The following is a 23,523-nucleotide window of genomic DNA, read 5'->3' as shown; positions in this document are numbered from 1 at the left end:
GCTGTGGGAAGCGAGGATTCTCCTCCACATTGGGAGGAGCTAAGACTCTGTCATTTGCATACCATGGATGAAGCCTCCTGAGAGACCAGCAAAAATGGCCAATGCTGACTATATTTCAAGTCATCATGGCGGGGTATTGGGAAAAGTTTTCAATTAGCAATAATCACGCCTCGGTTAGACCTCATGGGCTACGATATTGCCACTGCGCAAAGTTGAAGGAAGTTGGGTGACTAGGAATTCCCGCTTCCAAGGAAGAGCTTATTTAAGTCATGGTGAAATCCATTTGACCACTGGCCCTCCCGCACTGCTTCAAGGTGTCGACAGTGTAAGGGCTCAGGGAAGACATCATTTTTGCTCATTACAGCCAGACCAGCTCACTTTCTCCTTCTGCTCCAGGCATAAACCATCAATACATTGCTGTGGGAAGCGAGGATTCTCCTCCACACTGGGAGGAGCTAAGACTCTGTCATTTGCATACCATGGATGAAGCCTCCTGAGAGACCAGCAAAAATTGCTAATGCTGACTATATTTCAAGTCATCATGGCGGGGTATTGGGAAAAGTTTTCAATTAGCAATAATCACGCCTCGGTTAGACCTCATGGGCTACGATATTGCCACTGCGCAAAGTTGAAGGAAGTTGGGTGACTAGGAATTCCCGCTTCCAAGGAAGAGCTTATTTAAGTCATGGTGAGATCCATTTGACCACTGGCCCTCCTGCACTGCTTCAAGGTGTCGACAGTGTAAGGGCTCAGGGAAGACATCATTTTTGCCCATTACAGCCAGACCAGCTCACTTTCTCCTTCTGCTCCAGGCATAAACCATCAATACATTGCTGTGGGAAGCGAGGATTCTCCTCCACACTGGGAGGAGCTAAGACTCTGTCATTTGCATACCATGGATGAAGCCTCCTGAGAGACCAGCAAAAATTGCCAATGCTGACTATATTTCAAGTCATCATGGCGGGGTATTGGGAAAAGTTTTCAATTAGCAATAATCACGCCTCGGTTAGACCTCATGGGCTACGATATTGCCACTGCGCAAAGTTGAAGGAAGTTGGGCGACTAGGAATTCCCGCTTCCAAGGAAGAGCTTATTTAAGTCATGGTGAAATCCATTTGACCACTGGCCCTCCCGCACTGCTTCAAGGTGTCGACAGTGTAAGGGCTCAGGGAAGACATCATTTTTGCCCATTACAGCCAGACCAGCTCACTTTCTCCTTCTGCTCCAGGCATAAACCATCAATACAATGCTGTGGGAAGCGAGGATTCTCCTCCACACTGGGAGGAGCTAAGACTCTGTCATTTGCATACCATGGATGAAGCCTCCTGAGAGACCAGCAAAAATTGCCAATGCTGACTATATTTCAAGTCATCATTGCGGGGTATTGGGAAAAGTTTTCAATTAGCAATAATCACGCCTCGGTTAGACCTCATGGGCTACAATATTGCCACTGCGCAAAGTTGAAGGAAGTTGGGCGACTAGGAATTCCCGCTTCCAAGGAAAAGCTTATTTAAGTCATGGTGAGATCCATTTGACCACTGGCCCTCCCGCACTGCTTTAAGGTGTCGACAGTGTAAGGGCTCAGGGAAGACATCATTTTTGCCCATTATAGCCAGACCAGCTCACTTTCTCCTTCTGCTCCAGGCATAAACCATCAATACATTGCTGTGGGAAGCGAGGATTCTCCTCCACACTGGGAGGAGCTAAGACTCTGTCATTTGCATACCATGGATGAAGCCTCCTGAGAGACCAGCAAAAATTGCCAATGCTGACTATATTTCAAGTCATCATGGCGGGGTATTGGGAAAAGTTTTCAATTAGCAATAATCACGCCTCGGTTAGACCTCATGGGCTACGATATTGCCACTGCGCAAAGTTGAAGGAAGTTGGGCGACTAGGAATTCCCGCTTCCAAGGAAGAGCTTATTTAAGTCATGGTGAGATCCATTTGACCACTGGCCCTCCCGCACTGCTTCAAGGTGTCGACAGTGTAAGGGCTCAGGGAAGACATCATTTTTGCCCATTACAGCCAGACCAGCTCACTTTCTCCTTCTGCTCCAGGCATAAACCATCAATACATTGCTGTGGGAAGCGAGGATTCTCCTCCACACTGGGAGGAGCTAAGACTCTGTCATTTGCATACCATGGATGAAGCCTCCTGAGAGACCAGCAAAAATTGCCAATGCTGACTATATTTCAAGTCATCATGGCCGGAAAAGTTTTCAATTAGCAATAATCACGCCTCGGTTAGACCTCATGGGCTACGATATTGCCACTGCGCAAAGTTGAAGGAAGTTGGGCGACTAGGAATTCCCGCTTCCAAGGAAGAGCTTATTTAAGTCATGGTGAAATCCATTTGACCACTGGCCCTCCCGCACTGCTTCAAGGTGTCGACAGTGTAAGGGCTCAGGGAAGACATCATTTTTGCCCATTACAGCCAGACCAGCTCACTTTCTCCTTCTGCTCCAGGCATAAACCATCAATACATTGCTGTGGGAAGCGAGGATTCTCCTCCACACTGGGAGGAGCTAAGACTCTGTCATTTGCATACCATGGATGAAGCCTCCTGAGAGACCAGCAAAAATTGCCAATGCTGACTATATTTCAAGTCATCATTGCGGGGTATTGGGAAAAGTTTTCAATTAGCAATAATCACGCCTCGGTTAGACCTCATGGGCTACAATATTGCCACTGCGCAAAGTTGAAGGAAGTTGGGCGACTAGGAATTCCCGCTTCCAAGGAAAAGCTTATTTAAGTCATGGTGAGATCCATTTGACCACTGGCCCTCCCGCACTGCTTCAAGGTGTCGACAGTGTAAGGGCTCAGGGAAGACATCATTTTTGCCCATTACAGCCAGACCAGCTCACTTTCTCCTTCTGCTCCAGGCATAAACCATCAATACATTGCTGTGGGAAGCGAGGATTCTCCTCCACACTGGGAGGAGCTAACACTCTGTCATTTGCATACCATGGATGAAGCCTCCTGAGAGACCAGCAAAAATTGCCAATGTTGACTATATTTCAAGTCATCATGGCTGGGTATTGGGAAAAGTTTTCAATTAGCAATAATCACGCCTCGGTTAGACCTCATGGGCTACGATATTGCCACTGCGCAAAGTTGAAGGAAGTTGGGCGACTAGGAATTCCCGCTTCCAAGGAAGAGCTTATTTAAGTCATGGTGAGATCCATTTGACCACTGGCCCTCCCGCACTGCTTCAAGGTGTCGACAGTGTAAGGGCTCAGGGAAGACATCATTTTTGCCCATTACAGCCAGACCAGCTCACTTTCTCCTTCTGCTCCAGGCATAAACCATCAATACATTGCTGTGGGAAGCGAGGATTCTCCTCCACACTGGGAGGAGCTAAGACTCTGTCATTTGCATACCATGGATGAAGCCTCCTGAGAGACCAGCAAAAATTGCCAATGCTGACTATATTTCAAGTCATCATGGCGGGAAAAGTTTTCAATTAGCAATAATCACGCCTCGGTTAGACCTCATGGGCTACGATATTGCCACTGCGCAAAGTTGAAGGAAGTTGGGCGACTAGGAATTCCCGCTTCCAAGGAAAAGCTTATTTAAGTCATGGTGAGATCCATTTGACCACTGGCCCTCCCGCACTGCTTCAAGGTGTCGACAGTGTAAGGGCTCAGGGAAGACATCATTTTTGCCCATTACAGCCAGACCAGCTCACTTTCTCCTTCTGATCCAGGCATAAACCATCAATACATTGCTGTGGGAAGCGAGGATTCTCCTCCACACTGGGAGGAGCTAAGACTCTGTCATTTGCATACCATGGATGAAGCCTCCTGAGAGACCAGCAAAAATTGCCAATGCTGACTATATTTCAAGTCATCATTGCGGGGTATTGGGAAAAGTTTTCAATTAGCAATAATCACGCCTTGGTTAGACCTCATGGGCTACAATATTGCCACTGCGCAAAGTTGAAGGAAGTTGGGCGACTAGGAATTCCCGCTTCCAAGGAAAAGCTTATTTAAGTCATGGTGAGATCCATTTGACCACTGGCCCTCCCGCACTGCTTCAAGGTGTCGACAGTGTAAGGGCTCAGGGAAGACATCATTTTTGCCCATTACAGCCAGACCAGCTCACTTTCTCCTTCTGCTCCAGGCATAAACCATCAATACATTGCTGTGGGAAGCGAGGATTCTCCTCCACACTGGGAGGAGCTAACACTCTGTCATTTGCATACCATGGATGAAGCCTCCTGAGAGACCAGCAAAAATTGCCAATGTTGACTATATTTCAAGTCATCATGGCGGGGTATTGGGAAAAGTTTTCAATTAGCAATAATCACGCCTCGGTTAGACCTCATGGGCTACGATATTGCCACTGCGCAAAGTTGAAGGAAGTTGGGCGACTAGGAATTCCCGCTTCCAAGGAAGAGCTTATTTAAGTCATGGTGAGATCCATTTGACCACTGGCCCTCCCGCACTGCTTCAAGGTGTCGACAGTGTAAGGGCTCAGGGAAGACATCATTTTTGCCCATTACAGCCAGACCAGCTCACTTTCTCCTTCTGCTCCAGGCATAAACCATCAATACATTGCTGTGGGAAGCGAGGATTCTCCTCCACACTGGGAGGAGCTAAGACTCTGTCATTTGCATACCATGGATGAAGCCTCCTGAGAGACCAGCAAAAATTGTCAATGCTGACTATATTTCAAGTCATCATGGCCGGAAAAGTTTTCAATTAGCAATAATCACGCCTCGGTTAGACCTCATGGGCTACGATATTGCCACTGCGCAAAGTTGAAGGAAGTTGGGCGACTAGGAATTCCCGCTTCCAAGGAAGAGCTTATTTAAGTCATGGTGAAATCCATTTGACCACTGGCCCTCCCGCACTGCTTCAAGGTGTCGACAGTGTAAGGGCTCAGGGAAGACATCATTTTTGCCCATTACAGCCAGACCAGCTCACTTTCTCCTTCTGCTCCAGGCATAAACCATCAATACATTGCTGTGGGAAGCGAGGATTCTCCTCCACACTGGGAGGAGCTAAGACTCTGTCATTTGCATACCATGGATGAAGCCTCCTGAGAGACCAGCAAAAATTGCCAATGCTGACTATATTTCAAGTCATCATTGCGGGGTATTGGGAAAAGTTTTCAATTAGCAATAATCACGCCTCGGTTAGACCTCATGGGCTACAATATTGCCACTGCGCAAAGTTGAAGGAAGTTGGGCGACTAGGAATTCCCGCTTCCAAGGAAAAGCTTATTTAAGTCATGGTGAGATCCATTTGACCACTGGCCCTCCCGCACTGCTTCAAGGTGTCGACAGTGTAAGGGCTCAGGGAAGACATCATTTTTGCCCATTACAGCCAGACCAGCTCACTTTCTCCTTCTGCTCCAGGCATAAACCATCAATACATTGCTGTGGGAAGCGAGGATTCTCCTCCACACTGGGAGGAGCTAACACTCTGTCATTTGCATACCATGGATGAAGCCTCCTGAGAGACCAGCAAAAATTGCCAATGTTGACTATATTTCAAGTCATCATGGCGGGGTATTGGGAAAAGTTTTCAATTAGCAATAATCACGCCTCGGTTAGACCTCATGGGCTACGATATTGCCACTTCGCAAAGTTGAAGGAAGTTGGGCGACTAGGAATTCCCGCTTCCAAGGAAGAGCTTATTTAAGTCATGGTGAGATCCATTTGACCACTGGCCCTCCCGCACTGCTTCAAGGTGTCGACAGTGTAAGGGCTCAGGGAAGACATCATTTTTGCCCATTACAGCCAGACCAGCTCACTTTCTCCTTCTGCTCCAGGCATAAACCATCAATACATTGCTGTGGGAAGCGAGGATTCTCCTCCACACTGGGAGGAGCTAAGACTCTGTCATTTGCATACCATGGATGAAGCCTCCTGAGAGACCAGCAAAAATTGCCAATGCTGACTATATTTCAAGTCATCATGGCGGGAAAAGTTTTCAATTAGCAATAATCACGCCTCGGTTAGACCTCATGGGCTACGATATTGCCACTGCGCAAAGTTGAAGGAAGTTGGGCGACTAGGAATTCCCGCTTCCAAGGAAAAGCTTATTTAAGTCATGGTGAGATCCATTTGACCACTGGCCCTCCCGCACTGCTTCAAGGTGTCGACAGTGTAAGGGCTCAGGGAAGACATCATTTTTGCCCATTACAGCCAGACCAGCTCACTTTCTCCTTCTGCTCCAGGCATAAACCATCAATACATTGCTGTGGGAAGGGAGGATTCTCCTCCACACTGGGAGGAGCTATCACTGTGTCATTTGCATACCATGGATGAAGCCTCCTGAGAGACCAGCAAAAATTGCCAATGCTGACTATATTTCAAGTCATCATGGCGGGGTATTGGGAAAAGTTTTCAATTAGCAATAATCACACCTCGGTTAGACCTCATGGGCTACGATATTGCCACTGCGCAAAGTTGAAGGAAGTTGGGCGACTAGGAATTCCCACTTCCAAGGAAGAGCTTATTTAAGTCATGGTGAGATCCATTTGACCACTGGCCCTCCCGCACTGCTTCAAGGTGTCGACAGTGTAAGGGCTCAGGGAAGACATCATTTTTGCCCATTATAGCCAGACCAGCTCACTTTCTCCTTCTGCTCCAGGCATAAACCATCAATACATTGCTGTGGGAAGCGAGGATTCTCCTCCACACTGGGAGGAGCTAAGACTCTGTCATTTGCATACCATGGATGAAGCCTCCTGAGAGACCAGCAAAAATTGCCAATGCTGACTATATTTCAAGTCATCATGGCGGGGTATTGGGAAAAGTTTTCAATTAGCAATAATCACGCCTCGGTTAGACCTCATGGGCTACGATATTGCCACTGCGCAAAGTTGAAGGAAGTTGGGCGACTAGGAATTCCCACTTCCAAGGAAGAGCTTATTTAAGTCATGGTGAGATCCATTTGACCACTGGCCCTCCCGCACTGCTTCAAGGTGTCGACAGTGTAAGGGCTCAGGGAAGACATCATTTTTGCCCATTATAGCCAGACCAGCTCACTTTCTCCTTCTGCTCCAGGCATAAACCATCAATACATTGCTGTGGGAAGCGAGGATTCTCCTCCACACTGGGAGGAGCTAAGACTCTGTCATTTGCATACCATGGATGAAGCCTCCTGAGAGTCCAGCAAAAATTGCCAATGCTGACTATATTTCAAGTCATCATGGCGGGGTATTGGGAAAAGTTTTCAATTAGCAATAATCACGCCTCGGTTAGACCTCATGGGCTACGATATTGCCACTGCGCAAAGTTGAAGGAAGTTGGGCGACTAGGAATTCCCGCTTCCAAGGAAGAGCTTATTTAAGTCATGGTGAGATCCATTTGACCACTGGCCCTCCCGCACTGCTTCAAGGTGTCGACAGTGTAAGGGCTCAGGGAAGACATCATTTTTGCCCATTACAGCCAGACCAGCTCACTTTCTCCTTCTGCTCCAGGCATAAACCATCAATACATTGCTGTGGGAAGCGAGAATTCTCCTCCACACTGGGAGGAGCTAAGACTCTGTCATTTGCATACCATGGATGAAGCCTCCTGAGAGACCAGCAAAAATTGCCAATGCTGACTATATTTCAAGTCATCATGGCCGGAAAAGTTTTCAATTAGCAATAATCACGCCTCGGTTAGACCTCATGGGCTACGATATTGCCACTGCGCAAAGTTGAAGGAAGTTGGGCGACTAGGAATTCCCGCTTCCAAGGAAGAGCTTATTTAAGTCATGGTGAAATCCATTTGACCACTGGCCCTCCCGCACTGCTTCAAGGTGTCGACAGTGTAAGGGCTCAGGGAAGACATCATTTTTGCCCATTACAGCCAGACCAGCTCACTTTCTCCTTCTGCTCCAGGCATAAACCATCAATACATTGCTGTGGGAAGCGAGGATTCTCCTCCACACTGGGAGGAGCTAAGACTCTGTCATTTGCATACCATGGATGAAGCCTCCTGAGAGACCAGCAAAAATTGCCAATGCTGACTATATTTCAAGTCATCATTGCGGGGTATTGGGAAAAGTTTTCAATTAGCAATAATCACGCCTCGGTTAGACCTCATGGGCTACAATATTGCCACTGCGCAAAGTTGAAGGAAGTTGGGCGACTAGGAATTCCCGCTTCCAAGGAAAAGCTTATTTAAGTCATGGTGAGATCCATTTGACCACTGGCCCTCCCGCACTGCTTCAAGGTGTCGACAGTGTAAGGGCTCAGGGAAGACATCATTTTTGCCCATTACAGCCAGACCAGCTCACTTTCTCCTTCTGCTCCAGGCATAAACCATCAATACATTGCTGTGGGAAGCGAGGATTCTCCTCCACACTGGGAGGAGCTAACACTCTGTCATTTGCATACCATGGATGAAGCCTCCTGAGAGACCAGCAAAAATTGCCAATGTTGACTATATTTCAAGTCATCATGGCGGGGTATTGGGAAAAGTTTTCAATTAGCAATAATCACGCCTCGGTTAGACCTCATGGGCTACGATATTGCCACTGCGCAAAGTTGAAGGAAGTTGGGCGACTAGGAATTCCCGCTTCCAAGGAAGAGCTTATTTAAGTCATGGTGAGATCCATTTGACCACTGGCCCTCCCGCACTGCTTCAAGGTGTCGACAGTGTAAGGGCTCAGGGAAGACATCATTTTTGCCCATTACAGCCAGACCAGCTCACTTTCTCCTTCTGCTCCAGGCATAAACCATCAATACATTGCTGTGGGAAGCGAGGATTCTCCTCCACACTGGGAGGAGCTAAGACTCTGTCATTTGCATACCATGGATGAAGCCTCCTGAGAGACCAGCAAAAATTGCCAATGCTGACTATATTTCAAGTCATCATTGCGGGGTATTGGGAAAAGTTTTCAATTAGCAATAATCACGCCTCGGTTAGACCTCATGGGCTACAATATTGCCACTGCGCAAAGTTGAAGGAAGTTGGGCGACTAGGAATTCCCGCTTCCAAGGAAAAGCTTATTTAAGTCATGGTGAGATCCATTTGACCACTGGCCCTCCCGCACTGCTTCAAGGTGTCGACAGTGTAAGGGCTCAGGGAAGACATCATTTTTGCCCATTACAGCCAGACCAGCTCACTTTCTCCTTCTGCTCCAGGCATAAACCATCAATACATTGCTGTGGGAAGCGAGGATTCTCCTCCACACTGGGAGGAGCTAACACTCTGTCATTTGCATACCATGGATGAAGCCTCCTGAGAGACCAGCAAAAATTGCCAATGTTGACTATATTTCAAGTCATCATGGCGGGGTATTGGGAAAAGTTTTCAATTAGCAATAATCACGCCTCGGTTAGACCTCATGGGCTACGATATTGCCACTGCGCAAAGTTGAAGGAAGTTGGGCGACTAGGAATTCCCGCTTCCAAGGAAGAGCTTATTTAAGTCATGGTGAGATCCATTTGACCACTGGCCCTCCCGCACTGCTTCAAGGTGTCGACAGTGTAAGGGCTCAGGGAAGACATCATTTTTGCCCATTACAGCCAGACCAGCTCACTTTCTCCTTCTGCTCCAGGCATAAACCATCAATACATTGCTGTGGGAAGCGAGGATTCTCCTCCACACTGGGAGGAGCTAAGACTCTGTCATTTGCATACCATGGATGAAGTCTCCTGAGAGACCAGCAAAAATTGCCAATGCTGACTATATTTCAAGTCATCATGGCGGGAAAAGTTTTCAATTAGCAATAATCACGCCTCGGTTAGACCTCATGGGCTACGATATTGCCACTGCGCAAAGTTGAAGGAAGTTGGGCGACTAGGAATTCCCGCTTCCAAGGAAAAGCTTATTTAAGTCATGGTGAGATCCATTTGACCACTGGCCCTCCCGCACTGCTTCAAGGTGTCGACAGTGTAAGGGCTCAGGGAAGACATCATTTTTGCCCATTACAGCCAGACCAGCTCACTTTCTCCTTCTGCTCCAGGCATAAACCATCAATACATTGCTGTGGGAAGGGAGGATTCTCCTCCACACTGGGAGGAGCTATCACTGTGTCATTTGCATACCATGGATGAAGCCTCCTGAGAGACCAGCAAAAATTGCCAATGCTGACTATATTTCAAGTCATCATGGCGGGGTATTGGGAAAAGTTTTCAATTAGCAATAATCACACCTCGGTTAGACCTCATGGGCTACGATATTGCCACTGCGCAAAGTTGAAGGAAGTTGGGCGACTAGGAATTCCCACTTCCAAGGAAGAGCTTATTTAAGTCATGGTGAGATCCATTTGACCACTGGCCCTCCCGCACTGCTTCAAGGTGTCGACAGTGTAAGGGCTCAGGGAAGACATCATTTTTGCCCATTATAGCCAGACCAGCTCACTTTCTCCTTCTGCTCCAGGCATAAACCATCAATACATTGCTGTGGGAAGCGAGGATTCTCCTCCACACTGGGAGGAGCTAAGACTCTGTCATTTGCATACCATGGATGAAGCCTCCTGAGAGACCAGCAAAAATTGCCAATGCTGACTATATTTCAAGTCATCATGGCGGGGTATTGGGAAAAGTTTTCAATTAGCAATAATCACGCCTCGGTTAGACCTCATGGGCTACGATATTGCCACTGCGCAAAGTTGAAGGAAGTTGGGCGACTAGGAATTCCCGCTTCCAAGGAAGAGCTTATTTAAGTCATGGTGAGATCCATTTGACCACTGGCCCTCCCGCACTGCTTCAAGGTGTCGACAGTGTAAGGGCTCAGGGAAGACATCATTTTTGCCCATTACAGCCAGACCAGCTCACTTTCTCCTTCAGCTCCAGTCATAAACCATCAATACATTGCTGTGGGAAGCGAGGATTCTCCTCCACACTGGGAGGAGCTATCACTCTGTCATTTGCATACCATGGATGAAGCCTCCTGAGAGACCAGCAAAAATTGCCAATTCTGACTATATTTCAAGTCATCATGGCGGGGTATTGGGAAAAGTTTTCAATTAGCAATAATCACGCCTCGGTTAGACCTCATGGGCTACGATATTGCCACTGCGCAAAGTTGAAGGAAGTTGAGCGACTAGGAATTCCCGCTTCCAAGGAAGAGCTTATTTAAGTCAGGGTGAGATCCATTTGACCACTGGCCCTCCCGCACTGCTTCAAGGTGTCGACAGTGTAAGGGCTCAGGGAAGACATCATTTTTGCCCATTATAGCCAGACCAGCTCACTTTCTCCTTCTGCTCCAGGCATAAACCATCAATACATTGCTGTGGGAAGCGAGGATTCTCCTCCACACTGGGAGGAGCTAAGACTCTGTCATTTGCATACCATGGATGAAGCCTCCTGAGAGACCAGCAAAAATTGCCAATGCTGACTATATATCAAGTCATCATGGCGGGGTATTGGGAAAAGTTTTCAATTAGCAATAATCACGCCTCGGTTAGACCTCATGGGCAACGATATTGCCACTGCGCAAAGTTGAAGGAAGTTGGGCGACTAGGAATTCCCGCTTCCAAGGAAGAGCTTATTTAAGTCATGGTGAGATCCATTTGACCACTGGCCCTCCCGCACTGCTTCAAGGTGTCGACAGTGTAAGGGCTCAGGGAAGACATCATTTTTGCCCATTACAGCCAACCAGCTCACTTTCTCCTTCTGCTCCAGGCATAAACCATCAATACATTGCTGTGGGAAGCGAGGATTCTCCTCCACACTGGGAGGAGCTATCACTCTGTCATTTGCATACCATGGATGAAGCCTCCTGAGAGACCAGCAAAAATTGCCAATGCTGACTATATTTCAAGTCATCATGGCGGGGTATTGGGAAAAGTTTTCAATTAGCAATAATCACACCTCGGTTAGACCTCATGGGCTACGATATTTCCACTGCGCAAAGTTGAAGGAAGTTGGGCGACTAGGAATTCCCACTTCCAAGGAAGAGCTTATTTAAGTCATGGTGAGATCCATTTGACCACTGGCCCTCCCGCACTGCTTCAAGGTGTCGACAGTGTAAGGGCTCAGGGAAGACATCATTTTTGCCCATTATAGCCAGACCAGCTCACTTTCTCCTTCTGCTCCAGGCATAAACCATCAATACATTGCTGTGGGAAGCGAGGATTCTCCTCCACACTGGGAGGAGCTAAGACTCTGTCATTTGCATACCATGGATGAAGCCTCCTGAGAGACCAGCAAAAATTGCCAATGCTGACTATATTTCAAGTCATCATGGCGGGGTATTGGGAAAAGTTTTCAATTAGCAATAATCACGCCTCGGTTAGACCTCATGGGCTACGATATTGCCACTGCGCAAAGTTGAAGGAAGTTGGGCGACTAGGAATTCCCGCTTCCAAGGAAGAGCTTATTTAAGTCATGGTGAGATCCATTTGACCACTGGCCCTCCCGCACTGCTTCAAGGTGTCGACAGTGTAAGGGCTCAGGGAAGACATCATTTTTGCCCACTACAGCCAGACCAGCTCACTTTCTCCTTCAGCTCCAGTCATAAACCATCAATACATTGCTGTGGGAAGCGAGGATTCTCCTCCACACTGGGAGGAGCTATCACTCTGTCATTTGCATACCATGGATGAAGCCTCCTGAGAGACCAGCAAAAATTGCCAATTCTGACTATATTTCAAGTCATCATGGCGGGGTATTGGGAAAAGTTTTCAATTAGCAATAATCACGCCTCGGTTAGACCTCATGGGCTACGATATTGCCACTGCGCAAAGTTGAAGGAAGTTGAGCGACTAGGAATTCCCGCTTCCAAGGAAGAGCTTATTTAAGTCAGGGTGAGATCCATTTGACCACTGGCCCTCCCGCACTGCTTCAAGGTGTCGACAGTGTAAGGGCTCAGGGAAGACATCATTTTTGCCCATTATAGCCAGACCAGCTCACTTTCTCCTTCTGCTCCAGGCATAAACCATCAATACATTGCTGTGGGAAGCGAGGATTCTCCTCCACACTGGGAGGAGCTAAAAACTCTGTCATTTGCATACCATGGATGAAGCCTCCTGAGAGACCAGCAAAAATTGCCAATGCTGACTATATTTCAAGTCATCATGGCGGGGTATTGGGAAAAGTTTTCAATTAGCAATAATCACGCCTCGGTTAGACCTCATGGGCTACGATATTGCCACTGCGCAAAGTTGAAGGAAGTTGGGCGACTAGGAATTCCCGCTTCCAAGGAAGAGCTTATTTAAGTCATGGTGAGATCCATTTGACCACTGGCCCTCCCGCACTGCTTCAAGGTGTCGACAGTGTAAGGGCTCAGGGAAGACATCATTTTTGCCCATTACAGTAGTCCATGAGCCGGGCCAGATATCGGTACCACCCGGAGTGACTAATTTTCTTTGGTATTTTTAGGTAGATGCATGTCTGTAGTTTATTTTTTGATATGATAGCCCTTACATATACGTAGCTTATTAACCCCTTCAGCCCTAGGCCTATTTGTACCCAAGTGCCTAAGCCAATCTGACCTGTGCCACTTCATGGGCTAATAACTTTGGAACGCTTTCACCTATCCAAGCCATTCTGAGATTGTTTTCTCGTGACATATTGTACTTCACGTCAGTGCTAAATGGGAGTCAATATATTTTACCTTTCTATATAAAAAAATGCTAAATATTCGGAAATTTTGGAAAAATCGGCAATTTTTTAACTTTGAAATTCTCTGCTTTTTACAAAAATACTGATACCCCCCATAATAGTTATTAATTTACACTCCCCACATGTTTACTTCATATTGGCATCATTTTGAAAATGAAACCTTATTGTTTTACGACGTAATAGGGCTTATAGTTTTATGCGCAATTTTTCACATTTACAGCAAAACCCACTTTTCAAAGGACCAAGTCACTTCTGAAGTCACTTTAAGGGGCTTACATAACAGAAACCACCCATAAATTACCCCATTTTGCAAACTACACCCCTCAAGCTGTTCAAAACTCATTTTTAAAAACTGTTAACCCTTTAGGTGTTCCACAGGAATTTTAGCATGAGCCAAGAACCAAATATGACGATATCGGTACCACCCGGAGTGACTAGATGTAGTATTTGTAACAAAATTTAATCCAAGTTATGTAAATACACACTGAACATGTCATGTGCATATATATATATATATATATATATATATATATATATATATATATATATATATATATATATATATGTTACTCCATAATATCTTCAACATCGGACTCTGAATCTGACTGTTGTTCTACTGGCTCGTCTTCAGTACCCTTGTTCTGGCATGTCTGTAATCTGCACATGTCTGTGCACTTCAGGCCATTGCTGAGGCAAGTACACTGAGGAAGTTCACATGACCGCACACACTTGCAGGACAGTAGCTGTATAATAGCTTCTGGTGCTGGTGCCCCTTGCATCCACTTGACAACAAGCTTTCCGTCGTTATCTATCATCCAACCGCAGTCTGTTGGGTTTGCAACCCATGGCTGGCTCTGCAGACTTCTCCTCCAGATCGCAGCCTGGTAGTTTGCACGCAGTGCATGCATGAAAAGGCAGTCCTGGCAAGGAGGGAGTTGACTTGACTCTACCACTCCACGTCTGGCACAGAACAGCTGATAACGGAGCCTGTTTACCTCAGTTGTTTGGGTAGTTGGCAGGTACATGTGGCAGGTGATTTCCTGTAACTTCTCAAAAAGTTCGGTAGACACTTCCCATGAACGACCAACTTCCTGAAAGGCATCCTGGTATGTCTTGTTCATCTTCAACTGCTTGAGTGTCGTCATCTTCCCACGGCCAGCGAATGCACTGACGGTGTCACAGCCTGTAAATGCATGCATACCAATCAATGAATCACATACGCTGCCTCCCAATGTTCGGCTCAGAGTGGTGATATCCAGGAATCTTGTCCGGTTCTGTGTACCGCATTTCTGGAACAGGTGGGATGGGATTTTGTGGCACATGCCCAGACACAGGACCATGACATCAGTATCCTCCGAAGTGATGATGACCGACTTGTAACCAGATTCTGCTGCATGAAGAGCATGGAGAAGGAGGCGTGTGTCTGCTTCTTCTTGATTTGACTTAAGGTCAGCAGCCTCTTCCCACTGTTCTTTGGTGATCTTAAAGCAGAGCTGCTCACATGTGACATACAGCTCCTTCTCCTCAAGCTTCTCCCTGTGGTGTTTCGCCTTCCATTCTTCTACCAGAAACTTTATGAGACTTGCCTTGTTGGAGGAACTACTTAGAAGCTTTTTCCACTGCTGGATGTTGTGCCCATGTTGAATGTTCTTGAAATGGATCCCTGTGCCTTCATATCTGTTGACTCTTTCTGTATCTTTGATGGATGTCTCCTTGTAGACGTCAAAGACAATATCAATGCGCTTGCTCTTAGCACCCTCATGGATAGCGCGACTCATTGCTGTGCCTGCTAGCTGGCCAAATGTTGCATTGTTTCCCTTCAGTTTCTGAACCAGGCTCATCCCATCAATGATGGTTGCAGAGGGCTCGGGGATCACTTCTGCAGGACGAGCATTCCTCTCCAACTCCCTTGCGAGGGCAGCCTTGTTGGTCTTGCGGATAGACCCATCACCATTGGCAAGTGCCCATGGCAATGGACCCAGGGGATGAGTCAAGACATCACTCATTTGTAGCTTTCTGTTCTCAGCTACAAGTATCATCTGGCCAAATAGGTTTCTGTCAGCCTTCAAAATTACCTCCTTGCCAAGACCTTGTCTGCGTGTCTTCATTTGGATGTTAGAGAACGTTTTAAGTTTGTTCTTCGTCATCTTGTCATGAAACAATGTAGTTGGCTTATCGGTACCCAAACGCTCATCCTTGAATGTTTGATATGCATCCTCTCCTATACTGTATGCCCCTTGAAGGTCTTTGGCTACATCTGGTGGTGCTACAGTCGCTGTTGACAAACTGATAAGTTCACCATTATGCTCTTTGTTGAAGGGGTTCACCCAACCTGTCTCCAGCAGTTGAACGAAAGATTGGACATCGGCTTCATCTCTTCTAATCCTAGACACCTGTAGGTCTGAATGGCTGAAGTCAGTATATTGTTGGCCTACCAGGGCCCTCAGCTGCCTCAAGTACATACTGCGGTACTCTGATGTCAGGTAGAACCTGGAAACAGCTCCAACTTTGAGGCTGAAGCCTTTTGTGCCCCCTGGTGTCTGGGTGTCTTTGTTGATTGTCTCTTCAATGGTCTGGTCCACAGGAATTCGTCCAAAAGGATTCTTGCTACCGATCTGGACCGAAAAGCCACCTTGCATGAAGTATTCATGGACCTCTGGGTGTTCTATGGGCAGCCGAGACATTGTGGCATAGTAATAGGTTAGGTATCGGGCATAGTTGACCTTGTCATAGGCAAAACACCATGGTATCATCTGTCGGATTGCTCCTAGGTGAAGCATCCAGTTGCCTTCTCTTGAAGCTCGAACCAGGGCCAGCATGGTCTCGACCATGTCCAAGTATGACATCCAGAATGCTGAGAGTTGTTCATTTCTGAGGGTCTCAAGATAAACTTGAAAGAGCTTCAGGGTAAGTGTGCAAGATTCATTATCCAAGAGCTTTTCGAAGGATCCCTGCGACACACTGATGCGAAAGTTTGTGATGTTCTTCAGTGTTTCATCCAGATGGTGAAGGTCCCTTGCATGGTTTTCTTCTAGCCATGGAAGGAAGTTTTTCCATGCAAGCCTCATAAGTGCTTCATAGACCAGCTTGTGTAGTCTCACTGCTCTGTTGTACCTCCGGCCGTCCATCACTCCAGACACTGATCCTTCAGCGATTACACCGGATTCAACACACAGATCTCTAAGGCCTGCATCCTGAAATCTGTTCCCTATGATAGAGAGGAGATTACAGATTGTGTGGAAGACACCCATTCTAATTATAATGTTCTTGAACTTCTCCTGTTTCCAGATAACCTCGGCAGCTTTGGCATAGAGTGCTTGATCAAACACACACACAATTCTGTTAAGCTTCAGGGTCTGCATGATGGCATGTGTTTGCTCCAAGACTTCATTCACAGTGGACATGGCTGTTGCAGGAGCATTGATAGTGGGCAGGTAGCTTACAGTGTCCTGGGCCACTACAATGTCGCTGCGGATTTTTATGTTGAACCCAGTCCAACTGCTGGTGGTCTGATCCTCATGGTCTGACATTCTAGCCAGAAGCCAGATATGGTTTTTGGTTTTTGAATCCTGGACCTCCTTGGTAGTGTTAACATTCGAAGTCTCAATCCTGGGTGGCTCTCCCCGCTGCCCAACATTGTATATCGGTAGCATTAATTCTGTCAGAGTTATGCTTCTTTTCTTCGACTTGGTTACATCTGGCAGGACTTTCTTTGTCACAGAGCATGCAACATTGGACTGAACAGCAATGCCATTGACTCTATGAGATGTACCTGCTCCACTTAGTGTCTCCTCAAGTCTGTCAATGTTATCCCAGGCCAGGGTTGTGAACACACCTGGGTAGATACTTGCTGGCATTGGGATGTCATCCTTTGAACATTCCAACTTCTGGATACAAAGGGCTGTATCGATCTCCTCAGCCATTGAATATGACACACAGTGGCCAAGACGATTCAGAGTTCGAATCAGTTCTGTATTGCCGGTCAAAGACTTAACTGCAAAGGATAGCAGTACGTGCTTTGGTGGCTTTGTCTTTCCATTGGTAACAGCAAAAACCAAGTCACTGCCGAAGGATGTGGCAAGACGTTGAGCTCTTTCACAGGTAGTTTGGCACTCACAATCTCCTGTAAGCAGGGTTTGCAGGAATTGAGTGACTAATGCAGGAACGACATTCTGATCTGTATTGGGAGGCCATGGCTGACTCACATCTTGCTTCTTGATCTCATTCCTTAGCTGCATTGCTGCTTTGGTTACGATATCTCCAGAGTTAGCAGCTCTTGCTTCTTGCAGATCTTTTGTCATGCTGTGTACTTGCCGGACAAGGTCATCCATTGATAGGCTACATGGATAGACTAGAAGCTTACCTTTCTCATCTGAGAGAAAGCGGAGTGATTCCCCAATCTCTGTTTCAAGTTTTCGTCGAACATGTTTCTTTGTCGATGGTTTCAGTTGGATGATACCACGGGATATCATTAATCTCTCAAGCCTAGATGTGAGGTTTATCATAGGCAGTACTTCTGGGTTTGGGAACAATTTAGTCCTTATATACAAGAAGAGTTCTTCAAGGGCCTCTTTCTCTGCCTCTTCGTAGCGTACTTCCTCGCTTTCGACCTGATTTTCAGCTGCACTAGACCTACAGGCCACTTGGGAATCATCTTTTGTGAATAGTTTGTAGCACGACTTGTGGTAGTGCCCCTCTGCAGCAACAAGGTCTCTGCTAAGTAAACCAAGTATTCTCTGTGTGCCTTTCCTTATCGCTGCTCTGCGGATCGTCTCATCTGCTCGTAGCTCAACACACTGGACAATTGGCTCCCTTGTTTGTTTTCCTTTTAGGTACTTGCTTGACTTCTCACAGAAGATACATACTTTGGCATACACCCTGCTATCACTGGGGGCACCCCTCGGTAGCTTCCTCATGGAGATTTTGCTTGCTGTTTCGACATTGACACCCTTGCCAAGGATAGAATCCAGTGACTTCTTCATTGTAAAGATACTACGACATTTACGGTGATATTGTATGTGTGGTATTTCTCCTTCTTCAAGGCCCTTAGCTGCTACCAGGACTGATTCATGCTGCCTGATCTCTGCAGCCCTAAGCAATGTTTTCCAGGAGTCCAAATCCTTAAGGGACGCCAGATCATCGCTGTCATCATTAGAGCAGTGTATGATACAGTCGATCCGTGATTTCTTCCTTGCTGGTACTTCCATCATGCCGTTAGATAGTCAGTAAACACCTGCAAACACAAAGAAAAACATTAAAATTTTATTTACCGTATTTCCTGGCGTATAAGACGACTTTTTAGCCATGAAAAACATGGCTCCAAGAGGGCGGTTGTCTTATACGCCGAATACAGCCGCCGGGGGGAAAGGCCGCCGCGCAGGGAAGGAGGAGGCAGGGGCCCACCTTCATGAGGCGCTCGTTCTTAGAGCTGGGAGCGCTGGTGCTAGGTGACTGTTCCCCCTCTCTCCACAAGTTCCTTACCAGCAGCAGCACACAGTACAGGACTACAGGACCTGTGGTGATGTCACGGCCATGTGATCAGTCACAAGCCTGGGAGGTGTCAGCCTCTACAGAGGGAGATAGGAGCTCTGCAGAGAAGACCGGAGAGTCCTGTTCAGCACAGAACGTGTATGTGTCAGTGTGTGTGCATGTGTTGGGGCACCTCAGGGTGTCTTCAAATGTGACATAGCCCCCTAGATTTCTTCCAGTAAAATTTGCACTCCAAAAGTCATTTGGCGCTCCTTCCCTTCCGAGGCCTGCCGTTCCCCAATACTGCAGTGTACGACAACATATCGGGTGTTGTTGTGTTCGGGAGAGATTGGTGAACAAATAGTGGGGTGCATTTTTTGCTGGTACACCTCTTAAAAATAAAAAAATGAGCCTAAAATGACACCTTCATGTAAAAAATGCACTTTTTCCATTTTCTCAACCAAGTGTTTCCAACTACTGTGAAACACTGGTTGGGTCAAAGTGGTCACTATACCCCCTAAAAGATTCCTTGGGGGTGTAGTTTCCAAAATAGGGTCACTTTTTGGGGTTTCCACTGTGGGGGTACCTCAGGCAGCCTTCAAATGTGACATGGCCCCCTAGATTTCTTCCAGTGAATCCGCCACCCAAAAACCACATAGCGCTCCTTCCGTGTTGAGCTGTGCTGTGTGCCCATACTTTAGTTTACGAGTACATGTGGGGTGTTTCTATAAACTGCAGAATTAGGGTAACCAAGTTTGGGTTTGCCGTTAACCCTTGCTAGGTTGCAGGTAAAATTGGATTACAATGTAATATCTGGAAAAAAAATGAAATTTTGAAATTTCGCCTTCATTCTGCTAAAATTCCTGTGGAACACCTAAAGGGTTAACAGTTTTTAAAAATGAGTTTTGAACAGCTTGAGGGGTGTAGTTTGCAAAATGGGGTAATTTATGGGTGGTTTCTGTTATGTAAGCCCCTTAAAGTGACTTCAGAAGTGACTTGGTCCTTTGAAAAGTGGGTTTTGCTGTAAATGTGAAAAATTGCGCATAAAACTATAAGCCCTATTACGTCGTAAAACAATAAGGTTTCATTTTCAAAATGATGCCAATATGAAGTAAACATGTGGGGAGTGTAAATTAATAACTATTATGGGGGGTATCAGTATTTTTGTAAAAAGCAGAGAATTTCAAAGTTAAAAAATTGCCGATTTTTCCAAAATTTCCGAATATTTAGCATTTTTTTATATAGAAAGGTAAAATATATTGACTCCCATTTAGCACTGACGTGAAGTACAATATGTCACGAGAAAACAATCTCAGAATGGCTTGGATAGGTGAAAGCGTTCCAAAGTTATTAGCCCATGAAGTGGCACAGGTCAGATTGGCTTAGGCACTTGGGTACAAATAGGCCTAGGGCTGAAGGGGTTAATAAGCTACGTATATGTAAGGGCTATCATATCAAAAAATAAACTACAGACATGCATCTACCTAAAAATACCAAAGAGAATTAGTCACTCCGCTTGGTACCGATATCGTCAAATTTGGTTCTTGGCTCATGGACTACAGCCAGACCAGCTCACTTTCTCCTTCTGCTCCAGGCATAAACCATCAATACATTGCTGTGGGAAGCGAGGATTCTCCTCCACACTGGGAGGAGCTAAGACTCTGTCATTTGCATACCATGGATGAAGCCTCCTGAGAGACCAGCAAAAATTGCCAATGCTGACTATATTTCAAGTCATCATGGCGGGGTATTGGGAAAAGTTTTCAATTAGCAATAATCACGCCTCGGTTAGACCTCATGGGCTACGATATTGCCACTGCGCAAAGTTGAAGGAAGTTGGGCGACTAGGAATTCCCGCTTCCAAGGAAGAGCTTATTTAAGTCATGGTGAGATCCATTTGACCACTGGCCCTCCCGCACTGCTTCAAGGTGTCGACAGTGTAAGGGCTCAGGGAAGACATCATTTTTGCCCATTACAGCCAGACCAGCTCACTTTCTCCTTCTGCTCCAGGCATAAACCATCAATACATTGCTGTGGGAAGCGAGGATTCTCCTCCACACTGGGAGGAGCTAAGAATCTGTCATTTGCATACCATGGATGAAGCCTCCTGAGAGACCAGCAAAAATTGCCAAATGCTGACTATATTTCAAGTCATCATGGCGGGGTATTGGGAAAAGTTTTCAATTAGCAATAATCACGCCTCGGTTAGACCTCATAGGCTACGATATTGCCACTGCACAAAGTTGAAGGAATTTGGGCGACTAGGAATTCCAGCTTCCAAGGAAGAGCTTATTTAAGTCATGGTGAGATCCATTTGACCACTGGCCCTCCCGCACTGCTTCAAGGTGTCGACAGTGTAAGGGCTCAGGGAAGACATCATTTTTGCCCATTACAGCCAGACCAGCTCACTTTCTCCTTCTGCTCCAGGCATAAACCATCAATACATTGCTGTGGGAAGCGAGGATTCTCCTCCACACTGGGAGGAGCTAAGACTCTGTCATTTGCATACCATGGATGAAGCCTCCTGAGAGACCAGCAAAAATTGCCAATGCTGACTATATTTCAAGTCATCATGGCGGGGTATTGGGAAAAGTTTTCAATTAGCAATAATCACGCCTCGGTTAGACCTCATGGGCTACGATATTGCCACTGCGCAAAGTTGAAGGAAGTTGGGCGACTAGGAATTCCCGCTTCCAAGGAAGAGCTTATTTAAGTCATGGTGAGATCCATTTGACCACTGGCCCTCCCGCACTGCTTCAAGGTGTCGACAGTGTAAGGGCTCAGGGAAGACATCTTTTTTGCCCATTACAGCCAGACCAGCTCACTTTCTCCTTCTGCTCCAGGCATAAACCATCAATACATTGCTGTGGGAAGCGAGGATTCTCCTCCACACTGGGAGGAGCTAAGACTCTGTCATTTGCATACCATGGATGAAGCCTCCTGAGAGACCAGCAAAAATTGCCAATGCTGACTATATTTCAAGTCATCATGGCGGGGTATTGGGAAAAGTTTTCAATTAGCAATAATCACGCCTCGGTTAGACCTCATGGGCTACGATATTGCCACTGCGCAAAGTTGAAGGAAGTTGGGCGACTAGGAATTCCCGCTTCCAAGGAGATCCATTTGACCACTGGCCCTCCCGCACTGCTTCAAGGTGTCGACAGTGTAAGGGCTCAGGGAAGACATCATTTTTGCCCATTACAGCCAGACCAGCTCACTTTCTCCTTCTGCTCCAGGCATAAACCATCAATACATTGCTGTGGGAAGCGAGGATTCTCCTCCACACTGGGAGGAGCTAAGACTCTGTCATTTGCATACCATGGATGAAGTCTCCTGAGAGACCAGCAAAAATTGCCAATGCTGACTATATTTCAAGTCATCATTGCGGGGTATTGGGAAAAGTTTTCAATTAGCAATAATCACGCCTCGGTTAGACCTCATGGGCTACGATATTGCCACTGCGCAAAGTTGAAGGAAGTTGGGCGACTAGGAATTCCCGCTTCCAAGGAAGAGCTTATTTAAGTCATGGTGAGATCCATTTGACCACTGGCCCTCCCGCACTGCTTCAAGGTGTCGACAGTGTAAGGGCTCAGGGAAGACATCATTTTTGCCCATTACAGCCAGACCAGCTCACTTTCTCCTTCTGCTCCAGGCATAAACCATCAATACATTGCTGTGGGAAGCGAGGATTCTCCTCCACACTGGGAGGAGCTATCACTCTGTCATTTGCATACCATGGATGAAGCCTCCTGAGAGACCAGCAAAAATTGCCAATTCTGACTATATTTCAAGTCATCATGGCGGGGTATTGGGAAAAGTTTTCAATTAGCAATAATCACGCCTCGGTTAGACCTCATGGGCTACGATATTGCCACTGCGCAAAGTTGAAGGAAGTTGAGCGACTAGGAATTCCCGCTTCCAAGGAAGAGCTTATTTAAGTCAGGGTGAGATCCATTTGACCACTGGCCCTCCCGCACTGCTTCAAGGTGTCGACAGTGTAAGGGCTCAGGGAAGACATCATTTTTGCCCATTATAGCCAGACCAGCTCACTTTCTCCTTCTGCTCCAGGCATAAACCATCAATACATTGCTGTGGGAAGCGAGGATTCTCCTCCACACTGGGAGGAGCTAAGACTCTGTCATTTGCATACCATGGATGAAGCCTCCTGAGAGACCAGCAAAAATTGCCACTGCTGACTATATTTCAAGTCATCATGGCGGGGTATTGGGAAAAGTTTTCAATTAGCAATAATCACGCCTCGGTTAGACCTCATGGGCTACGATATTGCCACTGCGCAAAGTTGAAGGAAGTTGGGCGACTAGGAATTCCCGCTTCCAAGGAAGAGCTTATTTAAGTCATGGTGAGATCCATTTGACCACTGGCCCTCCCGCACTGCTTCAAGGTGTCGACAGTGTAAGAGCTCAGGGAAGACATCATTTTTGCCCATTACAGCCAGACCAGCTCACTTTCTCCTTCTGCTCCAGGCATAAACCATCAATACATTGCTGTGGGAAGCGAGGATTCTCCTCCACAC

At 46.6% G+C, this 23,523-nt stretch overlaps 33 non-coding genes and 6 pseudogenes across 33 annotated transcripts; all 39 read right to left on the bottom strand.

Annotated features, from left to right (window-relative positions):
- Positions 1–73: 73 nt before the first annotated feature.
- Positions 74–214, bottom strand: LOC143777711 (U4 spliceosomal RNA). The gene has a single exon (XR_013216419.1). It is a non-coding gene; the product is annotated as a U4 spliceosomal RNA (small nuclear RNA).
- Positions 215–489: 275 nt separating this feature from the next.
- On the bottom strand, positions 490–630 carry LOC143777742 (U4 spliceosomal RNA). Its single transcript, XR_013216446.1, has one exon. It is a non-coding gene; the product is annotated as a U4 spliceosomal RNA (small nuclear RNA).
- A 275-nt stretch (positions 631–905) lies between these two features.
- Positions 906–1,046, bottom strand: LOC143777536 (U4 spliceosomal RNA). Its single transcript, XR_013216265.1, has one exon. It is a non-coding gene; the product is annotated as a U4 spliceosomal RNA (small nuclear RNA).
- Positions 1,047–1,321: 275 nt separating this feature from the next.
- LOC143777187 (U4 spliceosomal RNA) lies at positions 1,322–1,462 on the bottom strand. Its single transcript, XR_013216000.1, has one exon. It is a non-coding gene; the product is annotated as a U4 spliceosomal RNA (small nuclear RNA).
- Positions 1,463–1,737: 275 nt separating this feature from the next.
- Positions 1,738–1,878, bottom strand: LOC143777535 (U4 spliceosomal RNA). Its single transcript, XR_013216264.1, has one exon. It is a non-coding gene; the product is annotated as a U4 spliceosomal RNA (small nuclear RNA).
- A 275-nt stretch (positions 1,879–2,153) lies between these two features.
- Positions 2,154–2,286, bottom strand: LOC143777242 (U4 spliceosomal RNA; annotated as a pseudogene).
- A 275-nt stretch (positions 2,287–2,561) lies between these two features.
- On the bottom strand, positions 2,562–2,702 carry LOC143777186 (U4 spliceosomal RNA). The gene has a single exon (XR_013215999.1). It is a non-coding gene; the product is annotated as a U4 spliceosomal RNA (small nuclear RNA).
- A 275-nt stretch (positions 2,703–2,977) lies between these two features.
- Positions 2,978–3,118, bottom strand: LOC143777720 (U4 spliceosomal RNA). The gene has a single exon (XR_013216426.1). It is a non-coding gene; the product is annotated as a U4 spliceosomal RNA (small nuclear RNA).
- A 275-nt stretch (positions 3,119–3,393) lies between these two features.
- On the bottom strand, positions 3,394–3,526 carry LOC143777230 (U4 spliceosomal RNA; annotated as a pseudogene).
- Positions 3,527–3,801: 275 nt separating this feature from the next.
- On the bottom strand, positions 3,802–3,942 carry LOC143777225 (U4 spliceosomal RNA). Its single transcript, XR_013216033.1, has one exon. It is a non-coding gene; the product is annotated as a U4 spliceosomal RNA (small nuclear RNA).
- Positions 3,943–4,217: 275 nt separating this feature from the next.
- Positions 4,218–4,358, bottom strand: LOC143777589 (U4 spliceosomal RNA). Its single transcript, XR_013216313.1, has one exon. It is a non-coding gene; the product is annotated as a U4 spliceosomal RNA (small nuclear RNA).
- Positions 4,359–4,633: 275 nt separating this feature from the next.
- Positions 4,634–4,766, bottom strand: LOC143777247 (U4 spliceosomal RNA; annotated as a pseudogene).
- A 275-nt stretch (positions 4,767–5,041) lies between these two features.
- Positions 5,042–5,182, bottom strand: LOC143777185 (U4 spliceosomal RNA). The gene has a single exon (XR_013215998.1). It is a non-coding gene; the product is annotated as a U4 spliceosomal RNA (small nuclear RNA).
- A 275-nt stretch (positions 5,183–5,457) lies between these two features.
- LOC143777718 (U4 spliceosomal RNA) lies at positions 5,458–5,598 on the bottom strand. Its single transcript, XR_013216424.1, has one exon. It is a non-coding gene; the product is annotated as a U4 spliceosomal RNA (small nuclear RNA).
- Positions 5,599–5,873: 275 nt separating this feature from the next.
- LOC143777229 (U4 spliceosomal RNA) lies at positions 5,874–6,006 on the bottom strand (annotated as a pseudogene).
- Positions 6,007–6,281: 275 nt separating this feature from the next.
- Positions 6,282–6,422, bottom strand: LOC143777664 (U4 spliceosomal RNA). The gene has a single exon (XR_013216377.1). It is a non-coding gene; the product is annotated as a U4 spliceosomal RNA (small nuclear RNA).
- Positions 6,423–6,697: 275 nt separating this feature from the next.
- Positions 6,698–6,838, bottom strand: LOC143777534 (U4 spliceosomal RNA). The gene has a single exon (XR_013216263.1). It is a non-coding gene; the product is annotated as a U4 spliceosomal RNA (small nuclear RNA).
- A 275-nt stretch (positions 6,839–7,113) lies between these two features.
- On the bottom strand, positions 7,114–7,254 carry LOC143777611 (U4 spliceosomal RNA). Its single transcript, XR_013216331.1, has one exon. It is a non-coding gene; the product is annotated as a U4 spliceosomal RNA (small nuclear RNA).
- Positions 7,255–7,529: 275 nt separating this feature from the next.
- Positions 7,530–7,662, bottom strand: LOC143777241 (U4 spliceosomal RNA; annotated as a pseudogene).
- Positions 7,663–7,937: 275 nt separating this feature from the next.
- Positions 7,938–8,078, bottom strand: LOC143777184 (U4 spliceosomal RNA). The gene has a single exon (XR_013215997.1). It is a non-coding gene; the product is annotated as a U4 spliceosomal RNA (small nuclear RNA).
- Positions 8,079–8,353: 275 nt separating this feature from the next.
- Positions 8,354–8,494, bottom strand: LOC143777588 (U4 spliceosomal RNA). Its single transcript, XR_013216312.1, has one exon. It is a non-coding gene; the product is annotated as a U4 spliceosomal RNA (small nuclear RNA).
- Positions 8,495–8,769: 275 nt separating this feature from the next.
- LOC143777183 (U4 spliceosomal RNA) lies at positions 8,770–8,910 on the bottom strand. Its single transcript, XR_013215996.1, has one exon. It is a non-coding gene; the product is annotated as a U4 spliceosomal RNA (small nuclear RNA).
- A 275-nt stretch (positions 8,911–9,185) lies between these two features.
- Positions 9,186–9,326, bottom strand: LOC143777587 (U4 spliceosomal RNA). The gene has a single exon (XR_013216311.1). It is a non-coding gene; the product is annotated as a U4 spliceosomal RNA (small nuclear RNA).
- A 275-nt stretch (positions 9,327–9,601) lies between these two features.
- On the bottom strand, positions 9,602–9,734 carry LOC143777222 (U4 spliceosomal RNA; annotated as a pseudogene).
- Positions 9,735–10,009: 275 nt separating this feature from the next.
- Positions 10,010–10,150, bottom strand: LOC143777663 (U4 spliceosomal RNA). Its single transcript, XR_013216376.1, has one exon. It is a non-coding gene; the product is annotated as a U4 spliceosomal RNA (small nuclear RNA).
- A 275-nt stretch (positions 10,151–10,425) lies between these two features.
- On the bottom strand, positions 10,426–10,566 carry LOC143777533 (U4 spliceosomal RNA). Its single transcript, XR_013216262.1, has one exon. It is a non-coding gene; the product is annotated as a U4 spliceosomal RNA (small nuclear RNA).
- Positions 10,567–10,841: 275 nt separating this feature from the next.
- On the bottom strand, positions 10,842–10,982 carry LOC143777698 (U4 spliceosomal RNA). Its single transcript, XR_013216407.1, has one exon. It is a non-coding gene; the product is annotated as a U4 spliceosomal RNA (small nuclear RNA).
- A 275-nt stretch (positions 10,983–11,257) lies between these two features.
- Positions 11,258–11,398, bottom strand: LOC143777422 (U4 spliceosomal RNA). The gene has a single exon (XR_013216156.1). It is a non-coding gene; the product is annotated as a U4 spliceosomal RNA (small nuclear RNA).
- A 274-nt stretch (positions 11,399–11,672) lies between these two features.
- On the bottom strand, positions 11,673–11,813 carry LOC143777719 (U4 spliceosomal RNA). The gene has a single exon (XR_013216425.1). It is a non-coding gene; the product is annotated as a U4 spliceosomal RNA (small nuclear RNA).
- Positions 11,814–12,088: 275 nt separating this feature from the next.
- On the bottom strand, positions 12,089–12,229 carry LOC143777532 (U4 spliceosomal RNA). The gene has a single exon (XR_013216261.1). It is a non-coding gene; the product is annotated as a U4 spliceosomal RNA (small nuclear RNA).
- Positions 12,230–12,504: 275 nt separating this feature from the next.
- LOC143777697 (U4 spliceosomal RNA) lies at positions 12,505–12,645 on the bottom strand. The gene has a single exon (XR_013216406.1). It is a non-coding gene; the product is annotated as a U4 spliceosomal RNA (small nuclear RNA).
- A 276-nt stretch (positions 12,646–12,921) lies between these two features.
- On the bottom strand, positions 12,922–13,062 carry LOC143777531 (U4 spliceosomal RNA). The gene has a single exon (XR_013216260.1). It is a non-coding gene; the product is annotated as a U4 spliceosomal RNA (small nuclear RNA).
- Positions 13,063–20,676: 7,614 nt separating this feature from the next.
- LOC143777530 (U4 spliceosomal RNA) lies at positions 20,677–20,817 on the bottom strand. The gene has a single exon (XR_013216259.1). It is a non-coding gene; the product is annotated as a U4 spliceosomal RNA (small nuclear RNA).
- Positions 20,818–21,092: 275 nt separating this feature from the next.
- LOC143777710 (U4 spliceosomal RNA) lies at positions 21,093–21,234 on the bottom strand. Its single transcript, XR_013216418.1, has one exon. It is a non-coding gene; the product is annotated as a U4 spliceosomal RNA (small nuclear RNA).
- Positions 21,235–21,509: 275 nt separating this feature from the next.
- On the bottom strand, positions 21,510–21,650 carry LOC143777529 (U4 spliceosomal RNA). Its single transcript, XR_013216258.1, has one exon. It is a non-coding gene; the product is annotated as a U4 spliceosomal RNA (small nuclear RNA).
- A 275-nt stretch (positions 21,651–21,925) lies between these two features.
- On the bottom strand, positions 21,926–22,066 carry LOC143777528 (U4 spliceosomal RNA). Its single transcript, XR_013216257.1, has one exon. It is a non-coding gene; the product is annotated as a U4 spliceosomal RNA (small nuclear RNA).
- Positions 22,067–22,318: 252 nt separating this feature from the next.
- On the bottom strand, positions 22,319–22,459 carry LOC143777705 (U4 spliceosomal RNA). The gene has a single exon (XR_013216413.1). It is a non-coding gene; the product is annotated as a U4 spliceosomal RNA (small nuclear RNA).
- A 275-nt stretch (positions 22,460–22,734) lies between these two features.
- On the bottom strand, positions 22,735–22,875 carry LOC143777696 (U4 spliceosomal RNA). Its single transcript, XR_013216405.1, has one exon. It is a non-coding gene; the product is annotated as a U4 spliceosomal RNA (small nuclear RNA).
- A 275-nt stretch (positions 22,876–23,150) lies between these two features.
- Positions 23,151–23,291, bottom strand: LOC143777684 (U4 spliceosomal RNA). The gene has a single exon (XR_013216394.1). It is a non-coding gene; the product is annotated as a U4 spliceosomal RNA (small nuclear RNA).
- Between the last annotated feature and the right edge of the window lie 232 nt (positions 23,292–23,523).

This window comes from Ranitomeya variabilis, chromosome 5 (genome assembly GCF_051348905.1).
Source record: "Ranitomeya variabilis isolate aRanVar5 chromosome 5, aRanVar5.hap1, whole genome shotgun sequence".
Lineage (NCBI taxonomy): Eukaryota > Metazoa > Chordata > Amphibia > Anura > Dendrobatidae > Ranitomeya > Ranitomeya variabilis.
This window is presented reverse-complemented; position numbering and strand designations above follow the sequence as displayed.